Source organism: Spinacia oleracea, chromosome 4 (genome assembly GCF_020520425.1).
Source record: "Spinacia oleracea cultivar Varoflay chromosome 4, BTI_SOV_V1, whole genome shotgun sequence".
NCBI classification, from domain to species: Eukaryota; Viridiplantae; Streptophyta; class Magnoliopsida; order Caryophyllales; family Amaranthaceae; genus Spinacia; species Spinacia oleracea.
In genome coordinates, this window is record NC_079490.1 from 53,937,365 (window position 1) to 53,951,520 (window position 14,156).

The following is a 14,156-nucleotide window of genomic DNA, read 5'->3' on the forward strand; positions in this document are numbered from 1 at the left end:
GTGTGACTGTATCATTACATATCATACTAAACAGAGACATTCACCTAAAGGAAAGCATACAAATATCATTAATGGAGTGTTAACAGTTTTCTAGAATGATGTACTGTTTTTGGATTCGTTCTTGTTCAAGGGTCCCAGAGTAAACCTGGTTTGCATTCAAGATTCAGACTTACACTACAAGAAAATTTAGATACGGAGGCAACACCTTGAGGCAATTCATTTTTTATGGCCTCTAAAAGTGCCTTTTAGCATTAGTTAATTATGGTAGCCTCTAAAAGTTATTTTTAGGGTCGGTGAAATTTAGCCTGCCCCTAAAAGTACTTTTTAGCATTAATAAAATAATGGTTGCCCCTAAAAAGTTTCTGTAGCATCAAAAGAAATTAAGTTGCCCCTGAAAAGTACCTTTTAGCATTAATGGAATAATATTTGCCTCTAAAACTGTTTTTTAGCGTTAATGAAATTTACGTTGCCCCTAAAAATTACTTTTTAGCATTAATGAAATAGTGGTTGCCTCTAAAACATTTTTTTAGCATCAGAAAATAATGGTTGCCTCTATAACTTTTTTTTTTAGCATCAATGAAATTTACGTTGCCCCTAAAAAGTACTTTTTAGCATTAATGAAATAATGGTTGCCTCTAAAACAGTAGCATCAAAAAATAATGTTTGCCTCTATAACTTTTTTTTTAGCATCAATGAAATTTACGTTGCCCCTAAAAAGTACTTTTTAACATTAATGAAATAATGATTGCCTCTAAAATATTTTTTTTAACATCATAAAATAATGGTTTCCTTTAAAACTTCTTTTTTAACATCAATCAAAATTTTGTTGCCCCTAAAAAGTACTTTTTATTATTAATGAAATAATGGTTGCCTCTAAAATATTTTTTTAGCATCAGTGAAATTTAAGTTACCCCTAAAAACTACTTTTTAGCATTAGTGAGGTAATGGTTGCCTCCAAAATATTTTTTAGCATCAGTGAAAAATAAATTGCCCCTAAAAAAGTATTTTTTAACATTAATGAAGTAATGGTTGCCTCTAAAAAAATATTTTAATTGTCCCTTATTTTTTTTAGCTTTAATAAAATAATATTTTCCTCTAAAACCTTTTTTTTAGTATCAATGAAATTTATGGATGCCCCTAAAAAGTACTTTTTAGCATTACACAAATTTTAGGTCAAGTCTTTAATTTTTATTGTTCGTTTTTTGCTTTTCATCCATATTTTGTTCTCGTAACCGTGGTTTTTACATTCTTCTGTTCATTTCTCCGACTTATTTTTCATGAATTAGCTAGGTTTCTGTTTTTTTTTCTTGGATTAATAAGGGTATGATAAACTAAAGTAAACGATCAACCAATAGGAGAATAATATTATAAATTAATTATAGCCAATGTAGGATTCGAACCTACATCATTGTGCAATTGCACAAAGCTCTGCCAATTGAGCTAATACACTCTTTTTATTGGTATAGTGTCGTGGTAGTTTTAAGAGGAGAAAACAAAGTGTAGTGACATATTAGAGTGTGAAGCTTCATATAAAACAAAGGGTAGTGACATTATTAGTTCACATAGTCTTTTATTATCTTAAGTGAGCCCATGCGAACCAGAATTTCTGTGCTAACTGATGTGAACAATTCTGCCCATGTAGTTAGTACTAGCTCGGAGAATGAATTAAAGAAGTTGAAAGACGCTGATGACTTTGATCTAGCCTAACTGATCAGAATAACGAGCAATGATCAACAACAGAAACAAGAAAAACAACCAACACAACGCCAAGCAAAACAATCAACAAAGTTGCACGTCAGTAAGTTGCACGTCATGTACTTCAGATCAAGTTCTTTTACACAAATATGGGCATTCATTTCGAAAATCTCATAAAATTTTCACATCTGCTATAATAGTTCAACAATTAGCCCGTGTTACACTTAAATTTTCCCATCTGATATAACAGTTCAAAAATAAGCTCCAGTTACCTATGCAAAACTACAAAAACCAACCAAAAAAGTAGAAAAGTCAATTGAGGTCAACTTTTGTATAAACTAGTCTTTTACAAACTATAATTTTCACACATCAAGCATGCTTCAACACCCTTTGCAGCACTTTCCAATCACCACCAGCACGTATTTATGAAACCAGCACAGCGAGAGACTAAAGAATCCCCCACCGATCTCTCGAGTTGAATAGATCTCCTATTTCAAAATTATAAGATAAAAAATAAGAAAAAAACCAAAAGACGTGGAATAACGAAACATTTACAAGCCAACAAGCACAACTACTGGGGCTACACTTCATCTGTTGACCCGATCAGACCTGAAGTGTGCCTGGTTTAGCTCGAATGTATTTTCTTAGTTCCCGTAGTCTTGTAGCAGACTGATCAGAACCTAGAGCTTTGGTATTGTTCAGTGCAGCTTTGGTTCTGGGTTAGTTCAACAAATGGTGAAGGTTAGATGGGTTTTGGAGGCTGCAGTACTTGGTAAATTGAATTCTTAGTGTTGTTTTCTTGTCCTGACTTGGTTCTTGGATAAGCGAAATTTGGTACCTCCCAAGGATCGATTTATAGGTGGCTGCTAATGCTGATCTTCTGGGAGCCTCTTTTGGATGATTGGACGAGGTAGATTACCAGTTCAACCTGAAAAGAAGCATAGAAAAATATCGTTTAAAAATCGTTGACTCTTGTATAACATATCCTACCAAATGTCCTTACATTTGCAGTTTTTCTTCATTGTCTTCCTCAATACGTAATTAAATAGCATGGCAACCTGGCATTGGCTCAAAAATCCTTTGACTATTCTATGATATAATTTAAAATAGCAAACTGATAACCCTTGCATCAACACAAATTATGAATTCGGTACTTAACAGTTCTGCATATGTCTCTATCAATAAACTGAATAACCAAGAGTTATCTGCTCTAATTGCAAACCAAGCAAGATATGGAGATAATGGAAACTTGAAACGAAATTGGAATTTTAATCACCCAAATTCTACTGATTTAGATTGGAATAGATGAATTAGGCTAGGCAGTTCTGAACTGGCTGTCAATTGAATTTAAAAAGTGTTATACTGTAAAAAAATTAGGGTTTTTGATTGAGAGAGAATGTATACCATAAATTGAATCTGTGTAAACAATACACATGTTCTAATCATGAAAACGATGAATGCACCATGGGAGTGTCTAATATATGATACATGAAGCATTTGAAAGAGAAAAGTAAGTGACTGATCTACTAGGGGGGAGGGGAATTGAGTATTTCAACATAGTCCGGATAACATGCTCAAATGACTAATTATTTAATAGCAGGGCTACTTCTAGGCACGCTCTAAGAATCAAACTTACGGTTAGGTACAGAGATGTGTGACAGTCATGACAAGGCAACACAGGAGCATCTTTAAAAAAAAACAGTAATGACAAAGCAAGGCATGAGAATCTTTAAAAGAAATTAAATAGAGAAAAAAAAGTAGCTTGATGATATGAATGAGAAGGATACCTATATGAAGCGGCAGGGTCAGAAGAGAACAAGCTATTTAAAAGGCCTGTTTCAGAAAGACCCACAATATTAGAAGGGATACAATCACTAAAACACGCACATGCCATCAAAGTCCTCATCATGAGACAATTAGCTTAATGAAAACTAGATACTGACTACAGGCTTCAAGAATCATTGCACCATATTCAAATGCCAACCCTACTGTTGCTCAATACCCTACTAGCAAAGGAACATCACACGCCGAAGATCAGAACAACAAATCATATCAGAACTCACCACAACTGAACAACACTCAGTGAAACAGAACAAAAGCAATAAAAAATCAGACTAGTACACAGTCACACAGAGCAGAAGCACAAACAACTACAATCCATTTGTCCCTACTTGTATGACTCATCTTATTCATTTACAATTTTAATTATCTCCAGCAGAAGCAATGATCAACAGAAACAAGTAAAACGACCAACACAATACCAAGAAAAACAGCCAACACATTGCCAAGAAAAATATCACCAAACACTTCTAAATGTTAACATATTCACCTGACAACCTGTCATATTTTTCAGAAACCGAGGAGGCAAGTAAAGAGTTATAGGATCATAATCATGGAGGTTAAAGATTGAACTAGCACATACTTTCCAAGGAATTGAAACTTTTGTTCTTCACGAATACCAAACCTCTCCAACGCATCAGTATTTATGCTACTAACGACATTAGGTGGTTTTGCATTTGTAGAAGAGGGTTCAAAGTCATACTAAGAAGACATTTTGGCATTAAGCGCTAGCCATCAAACATATTAACCAAAAATCATTGACCTGAAAGTCTGAAACGGAAAAGGCATTGAACTCGTGTAAAATGGCATTAAGCGCTAGCTTCAATTTTTGATGTGAATTGTTCGATATTGCAAATCTGGCACCAGAATTACACTAAAAATTCAATCAATTCATACTAATTTAAGCTAATTGACTTTTGCCAGAAAAAAAAGAATTTGCAAGCCACTGTGAAAACTCCAGTTATCATACCTATTGCCTCAATCAGGATTCAAGGTTAGCTATGGACAATATCAACAATTCAAGCCTAAAAATAACAAACAGGCATCTGAAGTCAAAATACTCAATCAAAAGTTAAAAAAAAAGGGCTTAATTCACAAATAAATCAAACCCTAGATTCAGCAAAACCAACATCAAAACAACAACAATGTACTCGATCAAGGGCGGGGACAGGTAAACCTTGACGCATTTCCCAGGCTTCAAAAATCGATCTTGGACGAGGATTGATAATTAGAGAAATCAAAACCCTGTATTTTCTTGAAGATTATGAGTGTAACTGATGCAAATTGCCGGTTTTGAATATTCTCAATCTAACGTCACTAGTGATAGCCAACAACAGGTGTTGGTGCTGGAGAATTAATTGACGACGATGTACACCTAGAAGGTTGGTGAGACTGCTTAAAGCTAAGTGCAAGGCTGCAAGCAGGTCAAAGCAAGATAGAGTTACAAGGAGGGTTTTATTACTTAAAAGCAACTACTCCCTCCGTATTTATTTAAGAGATACAATTGGTCGGGCATGGGTATTATGAAAAAAAATTGAATGAAATAAAGTAATAAAACAAGTGGGGTTGAGTAGATATTTTAATAAGTAAAAAAAGTGGGACCATGTCATTTTAGGGGATGCGGGGTGGGAGTGGGGTGTAGATAGATTATTTAAGTGTATCGTTATTCGACGTCCTCGTACGCTAATAACGTCCGCGTATTTTACATGAAAGGACATTTTTGCCTTTATAAAATTTACCGAGTCCGACAGCTCCCTCTCCACCACCATCCTCTTCCTTCACCTTCTCCACCGCCATCTCCTTCACCTTCTCCACCGCCATCTCCTTCACCACCATATCACAATCACTACCACCTCTTTCACCACACACCATCACGCAACAGCCGCACCACCGCAAAAACAAGCCGCACCACTACTCAACACCACCACGCAGCCTCGTCGGAGGATTGAATTTTTTTAAAAAATTTAAATTTACACTTGAATGCCGCCTGGAAATGGAGGAACAGAGTCATGGTGGCCCGCCCAGAACAGGCGGCACCCACCATGGCTGAGCCGCAAAACTAAGGTGGGTGTGTCATGGTGGGTGCCGCCTATTCTGGGCGAGCCACCATGGTTATGTACCGCCATTCCTGGGCGGCAAGCTGTAGTTTTTTTAAAAAAAAATTGACCCTCAATTAATTGAAAAAAATTGTTTTAAATTTGTGTTTTAATCCACATATATCTGTTTAAAAGAAATTTGTAAAAAATTAGGTAGGTTTACAATTAAAAAAAAACATTAATTTTTTTAAAAAAAATACATGAATGCCGCCCAGAAATTGCGGGTGAAGCCGTAGTTGTGCCGCCCTGGATAAGTGGCGGCGGCCATGGTCCACCCACCCAAGATCTGCGGCAGAACCATGGACGCCACCGCTTATCCAGGGCGGCACAACCACGGCTTCACCCGCAATTTCTGGGCGGCACAGGGATAAAAATGTTTTAAAAAAATCAAAAACTTACCACTCGCAGCCGCGACGCAGGCGGAGGCTGGGACGGCGGGGTCATTCTTGGGGCGGCGCGGTAACTGGGTCGCAGCAACAGAACCAGCGCGGTGGTTGGGGTTTTGTCGAGCAGCGATGATGCGGGGGACAGCGGCAGTGTGTGCGTTGATGGTGGTGGTGTTGTTGTCCGGTTTGTGGTGGTGGTGGTTGTGTGGCGCGGTTTCTGGTGGTGGTGGTGGTGTGGCGCATTTTCTGGTGGTGGTGGTGATGGTGAGGTGGTGGTGGTGATTTACAACAGAGAAATAAGGTTAAGGTGAGAGAAGGGGAGAGGGAGGGAGGGGGGAGGGGTTAATTTGTTTAGGGGTACTAGCGTAATTTTACCTTTGAAATGAGGGCGTTTTTAGCGGAATAGGACGTCGAATAAAAACCCCCTTATTTAACTAGATGGTGGGGTTGATAAGTTACTAAAAATGGCAAGTGTATCTCTTAAATAAATACGGCCGGAAAAGGCAGGTGTATCCCTTAAATAAATACAGAGGGAGTAACAAAAAGGCACAATCTACACACTATTGTAATTTAAAGGAACACACAGTCGTGGCACATAACCCAAACAGTAGCAAAGAGGTTGTAAATTTTGTAATAACATATTGACATTGTGTAAATGAATTTTGCATGAAACTATAAAGGCAATATAATTGAGCAAGAAATCAGACTACAGATCCAAGCAATAAGATCTAACTTATAACCTAAATCAGTACAGAGACCATCATAACCGGACATTCAAGCGAGAAGTAATCAGGGAAGTGTATTTCTTCAATGCCTAGAACATTAAGGGCACATTCATTATCCCGGATATAATAGCAACATTCATGAATAAAAATATTAATTCTCACAGATTTGCATTACGCCAATAAAAAGGAAGAAGTGCAGAGTGGAAGTCGATGTAACCTACTGTAATTTAGAGTTTGACAAAAATATCCAAGTTTCCCTACTCAAATCAAAGGTGTACAAGTAAACAGTACTAATATCCAGGTGAATACATCCGTTTTACACCTACCACCAGGATAAATGCAACGCCTAAAGGCTATAAATTTAAGCATAAACTGCTTCAAAAGGATTCTGAAGTAAGTAATTACTATCATAGATTTCTTAATTTTCGGAATATGAAATTTGAACATGTCAGTTTGACTCCCTTTTCTTATGGTATAACCCTAAAGTTCAAATTACAAAATCAACCAAAATATCCAACCAATTTGCAATATTTCTATTCAATTGAACCAAAATCAATCTCAGGGCAGACAAGGAGAGAGGTAGGACCGTTGGTTGGTGATAAAAGATCAATTAATCATAACATACTTTAAGTAAATTTTGCATAAAATAACATTATTTGGCTCTTAATTAGCATGACAATATTTAGGGTTTCAGCTGCAAAATCAATAAAAACAACAACATTAATAAAAAAAAATTAAAGGTACTCCCTCCGTATTTATTTAAGAGATACACTTGCCTTTTCCGGCCGTATTTATTTAAGAGATACACTTGCCATTTTTAGTAACTTATCAACCCCACCATCTAATTAAATAATACATCTAATTTACTATATGACCCACCATCCTATTAAACAAATAATTTCATAAACCCACCCCACCTCCCACCCACCAAAATGGCATAGTCCCCACATGATTAATTATTAAAATATCTATTTTCCCGCTGAAGGTTTTGAAGTACTTAAGGTTTAGAGTGGCAGGATCTATATTGGGTTATTATTGATTATGATTAATCAACGGTTAGATTTGGATTGGAAGGTGTTATGTGGATTATAACATTTAAATTGTATCTTCTCTCATTTTTCAAGTGGCGGGAGTGTATTATGAAGTATTATTATATATTACTGAGTACAATTTCTCCGTCCCAAATTACTCGTTATACTTACCTTTGTACAAAGTTTTAGGTGATATGTGGTTGTTTGGTTATTAACTCTTATTTTATTGAAAACGTAGATGTACATGATAGGAGTTAGTGGGGTATTTTTTTTTAATCGAATGAGAGAGTGCGTGGGTCAAAAAAAATAGTGGGACAACTAATCTGGGACGGACGAAAAAGTAAAGTGTAACAAGTAATCTGGGACAGAGGGAGTATTAATTAAAATTTAAGGAGTATTTTTTAAAAAATAAAATCATGCGAAGGGATGAGATTTAGGGAAGTGTGCGTTTCGCGTTTGAGAAGTCTTGGTAGAATGGTACTCCTTTGTCGGCTGGAAGTGAAAATAAAAGTTCTAAATATAATCCCACAATTTCAATGTTTTTTATGTCGTTTTTTTATTAAAATTTATGTTAAATGTCGTTTAGATTTTAAAAAACCAAAACTTAAAAGATAAGTTCTTATAATTAGGGGTGAGCTAAATAGGTCAGTGTCGGCTTTGGAATAAGATCCGGTTACGACTGAATTGGGAATTCGACCTTTTGAGTTATTTAAACTACGATATAATGAGTACTATGTTGCATTTTATTTAACTGAAAACTGAAACATAACTTGTTTTAACAAATGAATCTTATCCAATATAACGTATGAAGTACTTAAGTATGTATTTAATTGAGTCATAAAACATTACTTTATCTAAACTAATAGGTAATTTATATACTTTGTTGTTTGAACTTGTTTACACTGAATGAATATATATAATTAAAAGTCAATTATGCTCGGGTCACTATGTTTTACTTTGTTAAAACAATTGATCTAATTTGAAATATAAATAAAGGTGTGTGCGTTATGTTCAAATTATATAACATTTGAACTTTTTCTGACTACATCTGATGTAATTGTACCTGACTGGTATGAGATTATTATGAATAAACAATTGGCCAAACAAAGTAAAATTGTTTATACTTCTTAGAGAAATAAATATTAATAACACAGAAGTTGCTTTCTAGAAGTTTGTTCAAATAATGCCTTGTTGTATATAGAGAAAAATTTCCCACTTTATCTAATCCTAAACTAACTAATGGAATCAAACATCATTTAATCACATCATCAAAATCCTCAATTCAACATTCAAAGGTTTAACCCGAACCTTTAGATATGAACTACTCATTGAGCATGATTAGAAGTAGGATTAAGCTAGCTAGCACAAAACATAATCATGAACCTAATCAAAGCAATTAAGAAAACACAATTAACCTAAATAAAAAAAAACATGAAAAATAAATCCAAAAATCAACCAGAATTTAATGTGCAAAATTAAATCCAAAAAAATCAATTAACATAGTCGAAGTATAAACTAAACTAACAAGAAATTAAAGAATCAAATAACTTATTAAAGGGAAGAGTAAGAATTACACCAAAATTGCTTGAAATGTCGCTCATTATTGGAGCACATATGAAGAACTTAATATACTTTATTAATAGAAAGTGCACTCTAATTGACAAAGTGTAATGCTTAACTTTTTATATTAATAAGTTATTCTTAACTAGTCATATTCTCTAGAAAAAATTGTGTAAGAAATAATATTATATATCGTTTTAAAAGTTATAGTTTGGGCTAATAGCAGTGGATTTTGTGTTAATAGTTAATCATAGGTGTAGTGTTAACAATTATGATTTTCGTGTCAATAGCTAAGTGATAAAATGCTGACAATAGCGATCTTATAAGTAGAAAATAAAAAAAATACACAAAAGTGTCCAAAAAATTTATTATACACCAAGATATATTTTATCTAAATTTTTTAACTTTACCGTGTTTTTTGTAAATTTTAATATATTTTGATTAACTTTAATATTATGAAAAATCGATAATTTATAAAGGTTTATATGATTACTTTTCTACATTATTAGTGATTTTGAATAAAATAACTTTTATTAAAATGACAAAAATTATCACTAAATATAGATAACTTTAACCTATATAAAAAGTAATTTTTAAGCATTTTCAGTGAACTTTTACCCCGGTATACAATATTTATTTTACACCACATAAAAATAAGAATTGTGATTAAACAAAGCGTACCCAATAATATTTTGGGTTAGATAGATTTTATAAAATTGGCGTGCTAAGTAGAAATTAGAACCAACAAACAAAATACTTCATCTGTTCCATAAATACCGCACCATGGTTGACTTTTACTCCTCTAACACCTTACTTTGACTCTTAATATTTCAAATTGTGTGTAAATAAAAATTATAAAAAATGATATTTAGAAAATATATATGGATACGATCTTAGTATAATTCTTAAATGGACTTGGTCCACACTAAATTTATTGTGGACCATGTCTTAAAATAAAGTTAACAACTTGTACCTAATTTATTTTGGTATTTTATTAGGATTATTATGGGAAAAAAAAATCTAATTAGTGTCGTTGATACATGTTGTGCTTGAATAATGTGATTTTAAGTCATAATTCGCTTTTAAAAACATAGGGTTACTATGCTTCAAAAAATGGTTACTATGTCTAAAAATATTGGTGTTTAATTTATTATAGTTACTATATAAACAATAAAGGTCACTATGAGCGTAAAAAGATGCTAGTGAAAATTATTGATTTTGGGTCCGCACTAATATTATTGTGGACCAGGTCCACGCAAGAATATTCCACGATCTTATGTATAAATCACAGAAAATTGCCAAAGTCGTAGTATGTATAGTGCAAAAAAACAAAATGATACGATATTTTCAGAACGAATGAATTATGGTTTTTTTGATCGAATAATATGAAATTTAAAAGTTTCTAAAAAGTATGTAAGTGAAAAGGGCTGAAAAATAAAATGGCTGAAAACTCCCGCCTAATTGAAAAATTAAAGCAATTTAACCCTAATTCAATCTCTCCCTTCGCTTTCTCTCTCCTCACTTCCATTACCCTCAAATCGGTATAGGTCAGACGCCATTGCAAGAAAGCTGGCCAAACTAGGTTATATGTGCCGACGGGACTTCAGTTCCTCAAAATGGTATTACCCTCTTCTCTCTCTATTTTTTAATTTTCTTTCCTGATTTCTGCAATTGAATTGACAGATAGATTTTCAATCTCCCTGTAAATTTCCTCTGTTTGTGGATGAGAATTGTCATGGTATACAAATTCTCGTCTCCAATCAAATAGTGGCGAAGCCAAATTAGATTTCATCTCTTCTAATACTATGTTGATTCATCTTCCCCGCCTGCTATTTCGCCACAATTGAAGAAGAAGCACGAAAGAGTAGAAGGAAGAACTGCTACTCAAACCGTTGTCGATCGGAAAGTTTAATTACCATGTTTTCACTTCGATTTGAAAGCTTCCTGGATTTTTTTTAGCGCACAAAAAAAATGAGAAAGCCAAGGCAACCCTGCCCTGCCCACTCCCTACTCGTCAGTGATATGTTGAACTCATTCACTCCAAGTAGTTTTTTGTTTTAAGGTTTTTTTCCTTCATTATTTCTAGAATAGGAGCCCTTTGAGATGAATTTGAGTCTGTTTGTTTTGTTCCAGGTGAATTTAGATCTGGAGTTGTGTTTATGAGTTTTTTCTTCTTTTTTGTTTCAAATGCTTTGATTTATCTCTCTTCAATTTGTCGAGTAACTTGGGTATTAGGGTTATTGATATTGTTTCTGATTTTGGTTTGATTCATGATGATGTGGAGTGACCCTGGACAACCATGATGATTCTGATTATGAAGTCAGACCTTGTATTACAGATGCTCCAAAGACCAAGTTCAAGATCAAGGTTTGTTGGGTTTTTTAATATTGATTTTTTTGGCACTTTTTCAGCTATTAGCTATTGAAAATGATGATGTTTCTTATGAATTTTACTTTGTACTTACCTTAAATAAATGATCCTGCAATTGCAATTGCTGCATAAAATGGTGGGTGTTTGGGGGAATGTTGAATGTTGCCAATGTCTTGCTCAATTGATGTGTAAGCTTATGAGTCGATTTTTGGTGTTGAATCTGTTTTGTTGGATCATAACATTGAACTAGTAGGTTCTGATGTTTATGGACTATAGAACCAGGCTGCTGTAATGCTCTCCATTTGAAACAGATGTTTGATAGTTGGGAGATGCATTTCAATTGAATTCAGATGGTGTAAACAGTGTAGTTTATTGTTTATTTACATTGCATCTAAAGAGAATAATTAATTTATGTGAGTGTTGTTTTTTCTGAGATCTTTGGTTTAGAACTATAGAAGGAAGTAGTATATCAGCAGGACGTATTATCAAAGAAGTTTTAATGTAATTTTGATTTTCAGGCTGGTAAAACATAGAGTGTAAGGAAATGTCATTTGATTAAGTCAAAATTTTCCTGAAACTACATGGACGATGTATTGATGAGAATTTACTTTTTTGATGAAATACGAGAAATGTGTTTTCATTTATATAATAAAGTGTTGGTTATTCTGAAAATGTGACGAAGTTTATGAATAAGTATGGAGTATTAAGATTTTACAATTTAGGGTGGCTCATGTGAGTCATATATATTTTGTTAACTTCTGAATTGATTGCTCTTGTTTACTGATTTACGGAGACAATATTAAAGTAGGCCTGTTTTTGAGCTTGAACTATGTCTTGCAACTCCTCAGCAAAATCAAGCATTATTTTCTGCTGCAACTATTGAATATATATATGAACCTACATCTGTCGCCTCAAAAGCTAAGGGTAAAATTTTATTTGAAAAAATGCTTATATATATTGTATACTATGTCTGGGTGATAGATACAACAGACCTTTGTATCCGCGAGGAGTTTATGTCAGAATAAAGAGACAACATCAGCGATTTATATGTTTAATTGAACTTTGTGGTAAACTACAGCTCATAAAACTAGGTAAATATGTTTTAACATGCTTAACTGTCTGAATTGTACTTCTAAAAATCCTTCTTTTAACCGTTTCTTTTGATATGTGAAGTGGTGTGCTCACAATAATTCTTGTCTTGGTGACTGCTTCTATTTGAGTACCTAACAACGTTGTTGTCTGTAGGGGTTAAAGAAAAGTCCTTTTAGCAGGTGCAATTCCTCCAATTTGGGATGGTTATACTGCATCTATTAGTGCTACATGATGTTATGCGTACTTTAAGCAGAAAGAGTAATCATATTCATTAAGTCCCTTTAGTATTTTTGTTTCTTTTGGCATTCTTCTCAAAACAAGCTCGTATTTTTTTAAATTCTATCGAAGTGCATTTCTGGAAACAAATGCTCTTTATTGGTTTGATAATCTTAAGATCTTCTCTGCTACATTGCAGACTGAAAAAATACATGATAATTGTTTTCCTTGTGTAGGCTTTAAAATTTTAGCATTCCCGCTCAATCAATTTGGTGGCCAAGAACCTGGCTCAAACCTGAAATGAAGAATTTTGCATGTACAAGGTTCAAAGCTGATACCCAATTTTTGATAAGGTTTGTTAGTAAATTCACCATCTTAGAATCTCTAGAGAACCATAGTTCCCAAACACACCATGACTGCTACTGGTACTGACTGCAACAGGTGGACGTGAATGGTCTAAATACAGGCCCAATTTACCGGTTCCTCAAGTCCAAGGTGGGTTTTCAAGTGACTTAGTCAAGTGGAATTTCTAGAAGTTTTGCTGCTGCTGCCTTGCTATTGCTGTTCGGCTGATACTGCTGTTCTTCTGATACTGATGTTCTTCTGCTGATACTGTTGTTTGGCTGACACTGCTGTTCTGCTGTTCTTCTTTTTGTTGATTTAGTTTGACTTTTTATAAAGTTTTGTTTATGCACCAATCCATTGAACTTTAATCATGCATTAAAGTTGTCAGTAGTGATAGAAATATCCGAATATACCAATCAGGCTTCGTCTAAGACATTTTTTTTGACAACTATTCCAAGACATGTTATTTTTGTGGTTTTATTGTTAGTTTTGGGCTTGCGGGTTGTTGCAAGCCCTAGGGTGTTTTTTGGTTGAGGTTGAACAACAATTGGTTTTCTTTTGTTTAATAATATTTTTTGGAGTTGATAAATCTTCGATTCCTATGAAATTGTGTGGTTCACTTTTGCTATTTTATCATGGTTATTTCTTATAGGTGATCGTGCTTGCAAATGTATGAAATAAATACGCTAGCTTTATTTTCGCTGCCTCTAAACACCTTTCATATATTATCAAATTGTATTTAAATATCATTATTTTAAAAATAAGATACTTCCTCTAATTATATTTAGAGGCATGATTAAA

At 34.0% G+C, this 14,156-nt stretch overlaps 2 long non-coding RNA genes across 3 annotated transcripts; one reads left to right on the forward strand and one right to left on the reverse strand.

Moving 5' to 3' along the window:
• Nucleotides 1-1,829: 1,829 nt before the first annotated feature.
• On the reverse strand, nt 1,830-4,977 carry LOC110776215 (uncharacterized). Its single transcript, XR_002530061.2, has 3 exons — nt 4,712-4,977; nt 3,483-3,528; nt 1,830-2,623 (listed from the first exon to the last, which is right to left on the reverse strand). It is a non-coding gene; the product is annotated as an uncharacterized lncRNA (long non-coding RNA).
• A 5,814-nt stretch (nt 4,978-10,791) lies between these two features.
• LOC110776216 (uncharacterized) lies at nt 10,792-13,944 on the forward strand. 2 transcript variants are annotated; one of them, XR_002530063.2, is made up of 4 exons: nt 10,792-10,951; nt 11,617-11,699; nt 13,247-13,363; nt 13,452-13,944. It is a non-coding gene; the product is annotated as an uncharacterized lncRNA (long non-coding RNA). The 2 variants fall into 2 exon arrangements; XR_008918740.1 differs by having other exon boundaries at nt 10,799-11,699.
• The last annotated feature ends 212 nt before the right edge of the window (nt 13,945-14,156 follow it).